General features: G+C 34.9%; 1 long non-coding RNA gene across 1 annotated transcript in view; it reads left to right on the top strand.

The window, feature by feature from the left end:
* Positions 1-16,363, top strand: part of LOC309964139 — a 567,331-nt gene that overhangs the window by 451,140 nt on the left and 99,828 nt on the right. Inside the window, exon 3 of the long non-coding RNA XR_014326334.1 lies at positions 13,745-13,851. This is a non-coding gene — a long non-coding RNA (uncharacterized lncRNA). The remainder of the gene's footprint in view (positions 1-13,744; positions 13,852-16,363) is intronic.

Raw genomic sequence — 16,363 nt, 5'->3', positions numbered from 1 at the left:
TATTTCTTTTCTTCTCCTCTTTCCCATTCTCATCTTCCTTCTTCTTCTCATTATTATTCCTTCCTTCCTTCTTCTCATTATTATTTTTATTTGGTTGTCCTCATTATTATTATAAATAGAGAGGATAGAAACTGCCCACAGAAATTGCTGAAAGCAGTTCAATAGGGAAAGAGCTATTTCTGGAAGTTAAAAATAAAGGAGTAAGGCTGAATAGGAGGTGAAAAGAGCAGATGAGTAGAATGATATCTTCTTCAAAATAGATGGGGTAAAGTTCAAAGGACAGGGCTTCCCTGGTGGCGCAGTGGTTGAGAGTCCGCCTGCTGATGCAGGCAACACGGGTTCATGCCCCGGTCCGGGAAGATCCCACATGCCGCGGAGCGGCTGGGCCCGTGAGCCATGGCCGCTGAGCCTGTGCGTCCGGAGCCTGTGCTCCGCAATGGGAGAGGCCACAACAGTGAGAGGCCCGCGTACCGAAAAAAAAAAAAAAAAAAAAAAAAAAAAAAAAAAAAGTTCAAAGGACAGTGCAATTAAGAGTGAGAGATATGGAAAGAAAAAGACTCAAAATAGAGTTTCCAGCAGACAGAGAAAATGGGATCAAGAGAGCCAACATATTGGAATTTGAAGTGGTAATGATAGTTCTTAGAATATAAGCAAACTGATCTCATAACCTAGCAGTGGAATGGTCTCTTTAGTCATATCAATCAGCATAAAGATTGAAGATTTATGAGGCGCATATGGAGACTGCTGAAACATTCACAATTTTTTAGCAGCAGGAAGGGAAATTAATAAGCAGTGAAATAGAATGTTTTGTTTGTTTGTTTGTTTTCCAATGACTTACCCCTGGATTGGTTAACCAAGAGAAATCAGTTACCTGATTCATGCATATTTGCATAAGTAGACAGGTAATAGTGAATTCTTATTAAACAATTTATGCAAATTTTAAAAATCAACTTACTTATAAATATGGATTTTTATTGTAAGTCTTTACATTGCATTTTGGATTACTGTACAGTTTGATTAGTAAAGTTATTCAGCAATATCAAAATCATTTCACTGCCCAGGTTTGTGAGCTGAATTATGATACGTTGAATTGGGATTTTAATTAAATGAATTGTTCTTAGAATAGAGCACATATCACTTTATTTTTATTATTGCAGTTAATAATTTCATAAATGCAGAGAGAATGGACTATATAAAAATTGACTGCATTTTCAGATTTTATATGTGGGCAAAGAAACCCCATGAATTTAGCATTGCCTTTATTAAATATATAAAGATTTTATGTTTCTAATAAGAAAAGGACAATGGGTAGCCATGAAGTCAGTAGTAGTTCTAGGAATTCAATGGATCGTCCTAACCCATCTTGTTAGAAACAGCTTTGCAATATATGCTGATAACTCTTGTCTTCCTCCTTTCCCTCTTTATTCCTTGGGGGTGCCTAATAATGATCTCATCTAAATCCAATCTAAATCCTTGTTTAAAATGAACATTGGACAAAAGAGATAGCACTTTGTGAATAGCTCAATCATATGTACACTTTTCTTCTTCCTCACTGGATTTTTTTATTCCTAGCCCATAAATTATGTCTTTTTTGTGTTGTATCAGGAGTATCTATCAAAATGTTTGACACATAGGAGATACTGAATACAAGCTTTTTGAATGGCTTAATGAATAGTTGGAAGAGTAACTGGATGAATAAAAAGCAGAGCAAGGAGCGTCCGGAGCCTGTGCTCCGCAACGGGAGAGGCCACAACAGTTAGAGGCCAGCATACCGCAAATAAATAAATAAAGCAGAGCAAGGAGAATATCAGTAAAATGCCTAATTTCTAGCCAGAATGATCAGGAAAAATTAACAGAAGACACAAATTACGAATATCAGGAATAAAGGGCACCACTGCAGATCCTACAGACATTAAAAGGATATTAAATGGTATTATGAATAATGTTAGGCTAATAAATTCCATAGCTTATTTGAACTGTGCAAATTCCTTGAAAGGTAAAAGCTACCTAAAGCTCACTAAAGAAAAAATTGATAACAGGAATAGTGCCAGCTCTGATAAAGAAAACCTCAGACCTAAATGGCTTCACTGATTAATTATATCAAACATTTAAGGGAAGAAATAATACCAAGTCTTTACTAATATTCTTTACAATATTCCTAGTGAATATAAATGCAAAAGTTCTTAACAAAATTTTAGTAAACCAAGCCCAACAGTGTATAAAAATGGCAGTACTTTATAACCAAGTGAGGTTTATCTCAATAATGCAAGACTTTAAATATTTAAAGTCAATCATTCTAACTTATCATATCAAAAAACTGAAATAAAATATGTATAATCATCTCAGAAGATGCAGAAATTTTTTGGACAAAATTCAATATCTAGTCCTGATAAAAACTCTCAGCGCATTAGGAGAAGAGAACTTCCTGAAACTGATAAAAGTCATCTATAAAAACTTACTGCCGGGGCTTCCCTGGTGGCGCAGTGGTTGAGAGTCCGCCTGCCGATGCAGGGGACACGGGTTCGTGCCCCGGTCCGGGAAGATCCCACATGCCGCGGAGCGGCTGGGCCCGTGAGCCATGGCCGCTGAGCCTGCGCGTCCGGAGCCTGTGCTCCGCAACGGGAGAGGCCGCAGCGGCGAGAGGCCTGCGTATTGCAAAAAAAAAAAAACTTACTGCCATCACACTTAAAGCTGAAAGACTGTATACTTTCAACCTAAGATTCAAATTAAAGCAAAGATGTCTTTTCTTACCATTCTTATTCATAGCTGAAAATGAGATCCTACCCAGTGCAATAAGGCAAGAAGATAAATAAATAGAAAGAAAACAAATTGGAAAAGGAGAAATAAGACTTTTTATTTGCAGGTTACATAATGTTCTACTTAGAAAATCCCCTCCCCCGAAAAAATACCAAAAAAAGCTATTAGGTCTAATAGGTAAGTTTAGCAATGTCACAGGATACAAGGTCAGTATACGAAAATTAATTATATCTTTACATACTAGCAATTAACCACTGAAAATAAAATTTTTAAACAGTGTCAGTTACATTAATGATTAAAACACATTAGAAATACATGCAATCCTTGGGTATAGACTTAATAAATTATGTCCAAGATCAAGACGTTAAAATTTTATCTTGAAATCAAAATCCACCTAAATAAATGGAGAAACATACTATGTTCAGGGATTGAAATAACCAATATAATTGAGATGTCACTTCTCCCTAAATTGATCTATAAATTCAATGCAATTCTGATGATAATTCTAGCAGTTTTTTTTAAATCAACAAATGAATTCTAAAATTCATATGGAAACACAAATATATTAAAATAGCCTTAACAATTTTGGGGAAAAGAAAGAATAATTTGAGGAATTACACTACGTGATTTCAAGACTTAGTATGATGCAGCACAAATCAAGTCAGTGTGGTATTAACCAAAAGATATAGACATATAGGACAATTGAACAGAATGGGCCATCCAGAAATAGACCCACAGGCATTAATTTTGACAAAGGTGACAAAACTCCCATAAAGAATTTTTTTCAGGAAATGGTACCAAACTCTTGAATATCTATATGTCAAACGCCCCCCCCCAATTTATATCTCATAACAGATAAAAAGAAAAAAAAACATGGATCATATACCTAAATGGAAAGCCTCAATTTTTATTAAACTTCTGGAAGAAAATATAGGGGAAGGTCTTAGTGTCCTTGGGTTAAGTGAATATTTCTTAAGTAGTACACCAAAAGAATGGCCCAGTAAAGAAAAATAAATAAATTGGACTTCATCAAAATAAAGAACTTTTGCTATTTGAAAAACACTGTTAAGAGAATGCAAGGACAAAATTAAAATATATTTGGAAATTACACATATGTTAAATGGCTTGTAAACAATATATATGGAAAAACTCTCAAAACTTAATAAGAAAAAATGATCCAATTAAACATGGGCAAAATGTTTGAACAGGCAATAAAGTTATACAAATGACATATAAACTCATTTTAAAAAATGATGCACCAGATCATTAGGCAAATGCAAAGTAAAACCTCAATGAGATAGCTACACATAATTAGAAGAATGACTATATTAAAACAAAAAAGAAGGTTATCATCAAATGCTGCCAGTAGGAATTCTCATGCTCTGCTAGTGGAAATGCAAAAATTTATAGCCGCTTTAGGGAGTAGTTGGGGAGTTCCTTTCTAAGTTGAGCATAAACTTACCATACCATACAAGAATCCCAGTCCTAGGTGTTTTTCTGAGGGAAATAAAAATATATTCACAAAAACATATATGCAAATTTTATAGCAGCTTTAGTCATAAATGCCCCAAATTGGAAACAACCCAAACATCCTTTTGCTGGTATCTGGATAAGTAAACTGTGATATATCCATAGAACAGAATACTACAAGGTACTGATAGACACAACAGCAGAGGTGGATTTCAAATGCATTGTGTTAAGTGAAAGAAGGCTGTATATTGTAAGACTCTGGAAGAGGTAAAACCATAGTGACAGAAAATGGACTAGTGGTTACCTGGGCCTAGGGATGAGGAGAGGAGTTGACTACAAACAACTTCAGAGGTAAACTTTGGGGGTGTTGGTGCAGTTTATATCTTGATGGTGGTGGTAGTTCCACAGCTATATGAATTTATCAAAACTGTCAATATTTTACATTAGAAATGGTGAACTTTATTTAAATTAAACCTTAATTTCAATAAGAAATAAAGAAAAGTTACCAAAAAGGTTCATAAATTATACACATATACACAAATATTACATTTGCACAGCCAAGTTTGATTAATTGGATAAGTTTACAGCCACAGCCCACATAGTATTGAAGAGTGAGTGACATCAAATTAAGCTTTTAAACTGATCACTTCTGTGTTCAGAAGCAAATTTTAAAAAATATTGTTTTAAGTACAGACAGTCAACAGGTTACGATGGTCTGACTTATAATTTTTTGAATTTATTATGGTGCAAAAGTGATACACATTCAGTAGAAACTGTACTTCATATTTTGATTTTGATCTTTTCTCAGACTAGAGATATGTGGGAGATGCTCTCTCATGATGCTGGGCAGTGGCAGGGAGCTGCAGCTCCCAGTTAACCCCTTGATCACAAGTGGAAACAAACTATAGACTTACACCATTCTGTGCCACTACAACCATTGTGTTTTTTACTTTCAGTACAGTATTCAATACATTACACAAATTCAATACTTTATTGTAAAATAAGCTTTTACAATAAAAGCTTATTTTACAATAAAGTATTGAATTATTAGATGACTTTACCATCAAAGTCATTATTAGATGACTTTGTTAGATGACTTTACCCTGCTGTAGGCTAATATAAGGGTTCTCTGACTACATTTAAGGTAGGCTAGGCTAAGCTATGATGTTTGGTAGGTTACATATATTTAAATGCATTTTCGCCTTAATGACATTTTCAATTTACAATGGATTTATCAGGATATAACCCCGTTGGAAACTGAGAAAGAGCTGTAATTTCTTTGATCATTATATTTAATGATACATATGTATATACCATATATGTATATCATTTATTTTGTTGTTGGCTAGTTAAAACACATAGAAAAAAAAGCAGACTTAAAACCTGGAAGAAAATGTAGGCCAATAATGTAGTCCAATAAAATTTTTATTAGACTTTATGAATATGTTGACTGACTTTTCTTTTAAACAAATTATCCGACCACCCACAGTCAATGTTCAGAGGGAACCCAAATCGTGTTTTCTAATGAATACCTTATATTCCATTATGTTGATTTATCAAGATTTATTTAACCATTTTCTATGGGTAAACATTCATGTTGATTTTCAGTTCCTTAGTATTACAAATAATTTTTGAGAATGTCTTTGAGCACAAATTTGTGAATTTCTCTGTTTTTTTTAATTGAAGTATAGTTAATTTACAACATTGTATTAGTTTCAAGTGTACAGCAAAGTAATTATCTGAAAATAATCTTTTTTTGGATTAATTTTCATTATAAGTTATTATAAGATATTGTGTATAGTTCACTGTGCTATACAGTAGGTCCTTGTTTGTTATCTATTTATACATAGTAGTATGTATATTAATCTCAAACTCCTAATTTATCTAACTTCCCCTAATCCCACTATCCCCTTTGGTAACTGTAAGTTTGTTTTCTATGTCTGTGAGTCTATTTCTATTTTGTAAATAAGTTCATTTGTATCATTTTTTTTTAAGATTCCACCTATAAGTGATATCGTATGATATTTGTCTTTCTCTAACTTACTTTACTTAGTATAATAATCTCTAGGTCCATCCATGTTGCTGCAAATGACACTATTTCATTCTTTTGTATGACTGAGTAGTATTCCATTGTATACATATACCACATCTTTATACATTCATCCGTCAATGGACATTTAGGTTGTTTCCATGTCTTGGCTATTGTAAATAGTGCTGCTATGAATATTGGGGTCCATGTATCTTTTTGAAGTAGAGTTTTCTTCAGATCTATGCCCAGGTGGGATTGCTGGATCATATGGTAACTCTGTTTTTAATTTTTTTAAGGAAACTCCATACTGTTCTCCACAGTGACTGTACCAATTTACATTCCCACCAACAGTGTAGGAGGGTTCCCTTTTCACCACACCCTCTCCACTGTTTATTATTTGTAGGTTTTTTAATGATGGCAATTGTGACTGGTGTGAGGTGATACCTTATTGTAGTTTTGATTTTCATTTCCCTAAAAATTTGCGATATTGGGCATCTTTTCATGTGCCTGTTGGCCATCTGTATGTCTTCTTTGGAGAAGTGTCTATTGAAGTCTTCTGTCCATTTTTTGATTGGGTTCTTTGTTTGTCTGTTTTTTGACATTAAGCTGCATGAACTCTTTGTATATTTTGGAAACTAATCCCTTGCCAGTAGCATCGTTTGCCATTATTTTCTCCCAGACCATAGGTTGTCTTTTCATTTTGTTTATGGTTTCCTTTGCTGTGCAAAGGTTTTAATTTTAATTCAGTCCTGTTTGTTTATTTTTGGTTTTATTTCTATTACTCTAGGAGACAGACCCCCAAAATTATTGGTGTGATTTATGTCAAAGAGTGTTCTGCCTATGTTTTCCTCTAGGAGTTTGATAGTGTCTTACATTTAGGTCTTTAATCCATTTTGAGTTTATTTTTGTATATGGTGTGGGAGAATGTTCTAATTTCATTCCTTTATGTGTAGCTGTCTAGTTTTCCCAGAACTACTTATTGAAGAGACTGTCTTTTCTCCATAATATATTATTGCCTCCTTTGTCATAGATTAATTGACCATAAACTTGTGGCTTTATTTCTGGGCTTTCTATCCTGTTCCATTGATCTATATAGCAGTTTTTGTGCCATACTGTTTTGATGACTATAGCTTTGTAATATAGTCTGAAGTCAGGGAGCCTGATTCATCCAGCTCCTTTTTTTCTTTCTCAAGATTGCTTTGAGTATTTGGGATCTTTTGTGTTTTAAAATTGTTCTAGTTCTGTGAAAAAATGCCATTGGTAATTTGATAGGGATTGCATTGAATCTGTAGATTGCATTGGGTAGTATGGTCATTTTAACAATATTCGTTCTTCCAATCCAAGAGTAAGGTATATCTTTCCATCTCTTTGTGTTGTCTTCAGTTTATTTCATCAGCATCTTATAGTTTTCAAAATACAGGTCTTTTGCCTCCTTAGGTAGGTTTTATTCCTAGGTATTTTATTCTTTATGATGGAATGATAATTGAGATTGTTTCCTTAATTTCTCTTTCTGATAGTTCATTGTTAGTGTATAGAAATGCAACAGATTTCTGAACATCAATTTTATATCCAGTAACCTTATTGAATTCATTGATGAGCTCTAGTAGCTTTCTGGTAGTGTCTTTAGGATTTTCTATGTATAGCATCTTATCATCTTGAATTTCTCTATTTCTAAATGCTATAAGGAGGAAAAAATGACAAGTGAAATTTGTGTTGCAATGTGAATATCCTAGGATAGATAGCTTCATGGCAGTAATATCTAATTTCCCTACGGTGTCTCTAAATAATAATACAGATATTGCTCCTTACTTGTGCTTGCTACATAGTCATAGGTAGGGATAGCTCTGATTCGTTTGAATGTGATTCACATATTCTCATTCCCTTCTACTATGAATGAAATATTTTACTGAGCCAGCTGTGGGAAGCACACTGAAATCCCATTAATTTATTGTGAAACCATACATCTGTCCTCACATACCACACTATCTCTGTTACTATTCAGCCTTAGTGGTTTATTGAAAAACTAAACGAGCTTTAGTGGTTTATTGAAAAACTAAATGTAGTCCTGATTTTCACAAGGGTATATTCAATAAAGAATGCGTTTTTGTTTTGTTTTGTTTTGTTTGCGGTACATGGGCCTCTCACTGTTGTGGCCTCTCCCGTTGCGGAGCACAGGCTCCGGACGCGCAGGCTCAGCGGCCATGGCTCACGGGCCCAGCCGCTCCGTGGCATGTGGGATCTTCCCAGACCAGGGCATGAACCCGTGTCCCCTGCATCAGCAGGCAGACTCTCAGCCACTGCACCACCAGGGAAGGCCAAGAATGCATATTTTATTGTATCTAATGTAGTGGTGCTCAAACCTGGCTGCACATTGGAAATACCTGAGGAGATTTAAAAGATACTACTGAGGACTGGTTCCTACCCTAGAGGTTGTGATTAAATTGACCTGGGTGTGGCCTGGACATCAGAGAAAAGCTCCTCTGGTGATCCTAGAGTGCAGCCAAGGCTGAGACCACTAGACTAATGCATATTTTACAACACAGTATTTGATAAATAATAAGTTCATTAAATAATGCCTATTTATTGTGATTATTATTAACAACAGTATTTTGATCTCTCCATTTAATCAATATCCTATGCTATTCTTTTTTTTCCCAATCTTTCTGTGATGTGATACACAAAATACAGTGATGCCATTTTTTAATTGAAATATGAAATCTGAGAGCTGCCTAATCAGATCAAAGAGTTGAAGTTCCATTTCCATTCGCACACTCATTTTCTAGACAATAATCTCCTTGAAGAAAGGAACTGTGTCCCTGTGTCCTCAACACTTAGGAAGCATCATGCCAGATACAGATTATGTTGAACAAATGAGTAGATCTATGCATTTCTCATAAGTAAGAAAAGTAAACGAGATGTACAGTAGACAGAAACAACCTGTGAATGTGTCATTCTTTTCCTGTAAGTAACTGAGAACTAGGGGAGCAGGAGCAGGAATATAAACAATACCATCTTTGACTTTGACTTTTTTTCCACATTGTACAGTTGTCTCATATTTATGCATATTCCTTTCTCTTCAGAGTTAAAAATAAAGGCAAGTGATTGGGGAGGGATAGATTAACTTTAGTTCTAGGAACTACTGTCTGTCTCTTGATTTCAGGTATCTCTGAAGAAATTTTGGGTCAAAGCCTTTGACCATACACTTTAATATTTATAATGAGCTCAGGACTTACTAACACTATATTAAAATATGCAAAGTAAAATGTAGCTTTTAAGTCTCTAAAACTCATCTTCCTCCTAAACCTTTCTTTTTTTTTAATTCTTTTTTTTTAAGATTGTTTTTTGATGTGAACCATTTTTTTTAATTAATTGATTTATTTTTATATTTATTTATGGCTGTGTTGGGTCTTCGTTTCTTTGCGAGGGCTTTCTCTACTTGTGGCAAGCGGGGGCCACTCTTCATGGCGGTGCGCGGGCCTCTCGCTATCGCGGCCTCTCTTGTTGCGGAGCACAGTCTCCAGATGCACAGACTCAGTAGTTGTGGCTCACGGGCCCAGTTGCTCCGTGGCATGTGGGATCTTCCCAGACAAGGGCTCGAACCCGTGTCCCCTGCATTGGCAGGCAGATTCTCAACCACTGCGCTACCAGGGAAGCCCTAGACCTTTCTTTTGACAGAGAAAAATTAAAGTTAGGCTAACAGAACTTATAAATAAAGCTCTGTCTTACTTTTATAAACCTAAGCATTTCACTACGTAGCTCAGTCTCTTAGAATTAAATTTTTATTAGTTATATATTCTCCTCCTCCTATGTTCCTCTTTGAGGTGGCTTCTGAGTATATAGGCAGTGTGCTTTCTACTTCCTGCACACCATGGCAGAAGGATAGAAAAGGTACACCTCCACCTGGAATCTTTTGGATCCTTCCTGGCATTGGCTGTAAGTAGTCTAGTTTGCTCCTATATTTCTGACTGTGACAATGTTTATGGTCCCATTTTGCCACTGAGTACAAAAATTCCCTTGGCTGTGGTTCCAGTCATTTGTTTTCAGACTCAAAAGTCACCACCCACATCTTTGAACCCCGGATCTCTGCTTGCAACTGGCTCTGTCAGCAGCACCTTCATACTACCAATGCTCTTGGGCTTCCCCAAATATACTAGATACTTGTCAAGACTTCCCAACCCTCTCAAAGCCTTGCTCCAAGATGGGTATGGGGAGGAGGATGGTAACTATAACTTTAGGGTCTCAAACATTCAACTTCATAAGTCTCTCCTTTTCCTCCCACAGTATAACTAAGCTTGGAGGGTGAAGGATTTTTAATGCTTAACTTCTTATCCTGACTTTTCTCTACTCACTTAATCAGGGCTACATTGGTCTAGCTCTAGATATTCTACGCTAATAGACTTTAGAAATCCTCCCCCTTACACCTCATAAAAATCTAACTTTGAGACTACTTATTTTCTAGAGGTACAAAATTTATCTGTGATCATTAACTTCTGGGAAAGACTTGACTTATCCTTCTCTGAGGTCCTAATGCCAACCTCTTCCAGGAATGGCCAGTATCAGAGTAAATATCATTGTCTGAAATCATTTCATATATTTCTCTATTTATTAGTTGTCTCTCTCCCCCACAAATTATAAGTTAAAATAAGACAGATATTTTTTTTGGTTTTAGTAAACAATTACGTAGAAGAGTGATTTTTTGCAATAGACAGTATCATTAAACTATTTTTTGAGTTTATGTATGTATGGATGGATAGGTGGCTAGAAGGATGGGTGGGTGACTGTATGTCTGCGTGTGTGTATAGATTGCTGTATAAGTGTATATATTGATGAATTCATTAATTAACTTTTCAGCTTTGGACTGAGAGGAATCTAAGAAAACATGATATAAGGAGAAAATGAAATGGAATAGAATGCATATACCATAAATATCATCTCTGTGTATTTTATTTGCTAAATAAAATTGTATTGTGTATTTATAAACACTTGTACATATATAACTATATAATTGGGGGATATAACAAAAATATTATAATAATTATATCTGGTGGGATTTTGAATAATTTTTATTTGCTCATTAAGTTTATATCTACTTTACACATTTTCCTACCATGATCATATTTTAAGTATAACAGAAAAAAAGCAAAACATATTTTATTATAAATATGGATATACTCTTTTACTTTAATGAGCTTTCATCAAGAAATCGAAGTGGTCCTAAATGAATTCCTCTGGAAGTGAAAATGTTAATCACTGACAATTGTCTTAATATAACAGTTTTCAAAATATGACTTAAGCCCTTTAATGTTTCTTGTGATAGGGTAAAATCTGTAGACATTTTTTTTGGAAGATAAAATGTATGTAGGATAGAAAATAAATATTATTAAAATGTGTGTCTATTTTTCTACTCTCTTTTGATCAAGGAGGGTATTTCTATTTTTCTGTTTTTATCAGAGATGGACTAACTAGTCTTATTATGTATTTTTCTTGTTATTTTAGTTGTAACAAAGTGCTATAGGTTAAGACACTGATTTTTTTTTCTTGCTAACGAAAGGGAAAAAATTATGATTATCCCAGAAATGTATAACCACATGCCAAATTTCACCCTGAAGTGAATTTTTTGTGAGCATACTGTAATCTGTTAGAGAAAGAGATTTGTCATGGGGTTGCTGACAGACTGCTCCTGCAGCCATATAGAGACTTCCTTAACTGATTCATTAAATCTAGCAAAATTAGGCCCATGTCTTTTTACAAATCAAATTCTTCCTCTCCAGTGGAGACAGGTCAAAATATCGAAGATTTCCTGTGCTCTCCCGTAGAAACGAAATAGATGAAGCTGACATCTCCATTGGTTTAGTGAAAGTGTGGCAGCAGAGTGCTGCTGGATGGAGTGCTTTGTCAAAGTGGACTGAGGTCTATTTTTAGACAATGTAGGTTGCCTTTTATATTCATCCTTCCTAATAGCGGGGAGAATGCAGCAAGTTCTTGAGTCCTGAAATAGAAAAAGCAGGAATGAAAGCAGCTCAAATTTGATCAGCTCCTAAGTCTACCTTAGTGTCACCAATTCTTTGTCTTTGCTTAGAAATTTTTTACTATTTTCTTCCTTACATTTTGGAGGTTACCATTATCCTTTGTTTAAGATAAATGCAACCCCAGATTGTACACCATTAAGATGACCTGTTTTGTGACCTTGTTGCTTTTTTCCCTTGGAGTTCCAAGTAGCTTGTAGGGAATGCATGTTGGTTTGATTTTTTTTTTTTTTTTTAATGTATCTATTCTGATAGAGTTAGGTATGTTGTCTTGAGGAGATTTTAAAACTGTTAAAAATTACACTGCAATTTGATCATATACTAATTTGTATTTAAAGGCAGAAGCATTTTAGGATGTGCACAATCAATATGGCTAGATTAGTCTTGCCTTTAATAAGGCATATGTTAATTTTGAACCTGTAGATGTATGTGTCATTTTTATGAGCTTTTGTTGCAGATCTTTTGTTATGTGTTAGTGGGAAAACTGGATTCCAGATTGGGACATCAGTATGCTTAAGAATGTACACATTAGAAGGCCTGAGTTCAAGCCCAGTTTACCACTTACTAAATATGTGACCCTTTCAAAGTGATTTGACTTGTCTTTGCTTTGTTTTCCTAATTGGTAGAACTGCAGCAATAATTAACATATACATAAAAGGCATTTAAAGCAAGTGCTTACCTCATACCAAACAATAAATGCTCACTTTTTAAATTAAAAAATGAATTTTGTTACTCCACTATGTCAATTAATTAACTTACAGTATGAATTTAATGAAATAATTCTCACATAAAACTTAGTTTCCTATTTCTAAGTAAGCTAGCAGTAGTTTATTATTTTTATTATTTTGGAAAATGGCAGAATGTACCACAAAAATAAGACACAATTTTATAACTGTAATGATTTCATTCAAAGTATATAAGTAAGTATTTTGAGCAAGAATAAAATGTCATATTCCAGTTACAAATCTTCTTTTGTGAGATTTCAGCTAAGTAACTGGATTTACAAATGTGCTTTCTTAATCTGGAATTAAGTTTAAACACAGACATGTAACAGTCACCAATGGAAGCTCATAATAATGGCACATCTATTCACAGATTCAGAAATTAACATGTGCACTATTAAAAACAAGACTAATGCAGTAATATTGATTGTGTGTGTTTTAAATTGCAGTTTTTGTCCTACATAAAAGGTGATCTCTTTTTCCTAATACATCTTTATTGAAGATGGAATATAAAATAATGAGGTGATTGTATTAGATTAATTGCTATATTACAAGGCCCCAAAACACAGTGGCTTAACACAACAATAATTATTATCCTCAGAGATTCTGTGGGTCAAGATTAAGGCATGGCTTAAGTGAGTGGTTCTGCCTCAGAGTCTCTCAAGAGTTTGCAGTCAGTTGTCATCCTGCAGGCTTTTCAGAAGGTGCAGAGTTGTAATTTCAAGGTGTCTCATTCACAGGGCTGGGAAGTTGGTGCTAGTTGTTGGGGGAAGGCCTCAGTTCCTCCCCGGTGTCTCTCCTCACACGTATTCCTGTGCTCATGATCTGGCTGTTGTCTTCCCTCAGGGTAAGTGGTCCAAAAGAGATACTCTATATGTGTGTATATGCTTATTTTCAAAATTCATATAGTAACACTTCTGCCACATTCTATTCATTAGATTTAGAGACTGACTCCAGCCTACATTTCTGGGTAGTAAAATCGGGGATCAGTCTTCTCTTTTTGAAGGGAGGAGTATCAAGGAAAGTTTGAACATAGTTTAAAATGACCACACTGACCTAACTGGGTTAAATATTGCAAAGAGATTCTTAAATCAGGTTGGTTAAAAAGAGAATTTGTGAAAATATTGGAACACTTTTTAAAGAATGTGGGTTAATTATACAGGGAGGACATAGAATAAAAAAATGTCCCAATGTCTTAAACAACCTTAGAATTCAACAGTGTAACACTTTTAGGTATTGCTACACTATATACAAGTTTTGACAAAACATTACCTAAGTGAAAAAATATATATATATGTATGTGTATATATATATAAAATATAGCAACACCCCTCTTTTATACTTTCCTGGAATGTATAGGAAAATGTAATTAAATTTGACATCCTTTACTAGCAATAATGGTAACATTACAAGAACTGAATACAGTGATTATGCAAATGCTAATCTTTCCATATTACTCATTTTTCAACTGAAGATTAGTTTAGCATGTATCAGATATATTTCTGAAAATTTGTGTTCTCTGTATAAATATATAAGAATAGGTATATATTAGTTAACTTTGTTACTGTTTATTGTGGTGAATGTATTACTTGTATTTCTACTTACATATCATTTATTTTTGTTATGTTAGGTGTATGATAGTTATTTCCATATAATATTTCATATTACTTATGCTGTATTATACTTTATTAGTTTATGTTATTTTAAGTGATCTATACTATTTATGCACTTACATATTTATATACTGATATATAATGTGCATGAGTACTCTTTAATATTTCATTCTTGTGCTGTAGTCATTTATGTGCCTGCCTTGAAGTTTCTGAAACCATATGTGAGTTAGGGATACTCTGTCCCTCAGAGTTAAATATTGGACACAACTTCGGGTTTTCAGGTGTGAGAGTCAGACTCCATGTTCGCTGCATTTTCTGTAATTCCCCAATAACTTTCTTTCTTTACATTTCCTTAGTCTTTCTTATACTTGTGAGAGATTTTTCAGTTCTCTATGTCATCTGGACGTTCACCCCAGTCCCTCTGGTGATTCCGCCCTCTCCCATCCAAACTGTCCTGTACCTTCCATGTTCCAGTTTATCAACTTGACCAACCCTTGGTAGACAGCTGCAGTGAAAGCCTCCAATAGCCATGTGCTAGAGACATCAAATTCTTTGCCACATGGACTTCTTCCTGGGCTGCCAGGGTGCCCCCAGACCATGGCAGCTGGCCTCCTCTAGAGCAATTCTTAAGAGAGAGACAGAATGCCAATGACAGAAACCAGGAGGGCATAAACACCAGGGCATGAACAGCAGGAGGAAGGAATCACTGGGGGCCATCTTAGCAGATGCCGACCACAGTCTGATCTCTGGCCCCAAGGGACCTGGCTCACATGTACAGAATACACTCAATACATTCACCTTCTCTCAAAACTAAAGAGGAAGAAGCATGACTTACTACAAACCTCCTGCTACAGTTTGGGGTTCCAAGTCCTCTTTCTCTTACTCAGGTACCCCCACCCCGCCACAGACACATTTTCTCTCTAGATCAACCAACACATCACTCCACTTATTTTGAGGATAGTTGAGCCATTCGTGTTATGGATCAGCTGAGGTCTTAACTTCTACTTCAAGTAGACTTAGCAAAATTTTTTTCAACACAGGTAACAATCTTCTTAAGAGCAGTTCCACATCAAGCTATAAAAAGGATTTGTTTCCATCTCAATACATTTGACTCTTCTCATTCCCATGTTTAATATAGTGATCATCATATGGCAGGTAAGGGTTTGCTAAATTAAAATAACTAATTGTTTTTAAGAGAGTAATATATACATAAGTATACACACTCTTAAAAGATTTTTATTAAAGCCTGTCCAACAGTCATTCAGGGCATATTGAGTCTACATAAAAAAAAAAAAATGATGAGAAGCTAGGAAAACTTATAACCATAACATTGGTCAATGATACATTAGAATGGAATGGGGCATAGACAACATTTTGTAGCAGGTGTCCTGTAATTGCTGAAAAGTCTCATGGAATTTCCATTCTTTTATGTACAGAATATTTCTTTACTTCAATGATCTATTTTAAAAAAGACAATAAATTACAAATGCCTAAGAATTAGCGTTACCAGTGTTAACTGCTGACCACTAACATAAATATTCTCTGTGATGATTGTTGCCTCAATACTTTTTCTTTACTCTCTTTTATTTAGTCTTTTATCACTACAGCGCTTTTAGTGTGTAGTTGACAAGGTGCCAGCCCAGCCTGCAGCAGAATCTTTCCTCATCATCTCTTATTTTTAAATATGGTCTATCTGGTTTCAGTCTATTTCTGATTTTCAGACTATAATTACCTGTATTGTCATGT

This window comes from Leucopleurus acutus (assembly GCF_964270905.1).
Source record: "Leucopleurus acutus genome assembly, chromosome: 7".
Taxonomy (NCBI): Eukaryota; Metazoa; Chordata; class Mammalia; order Artiodactyla; family Delphinidae; genus Leucopleurus; species Leucopleurus acutus.
Note: the sequence above shows the minus strand (reverse complement) of the source record. Positions and strands in the feature narration are given on the sequence as shown.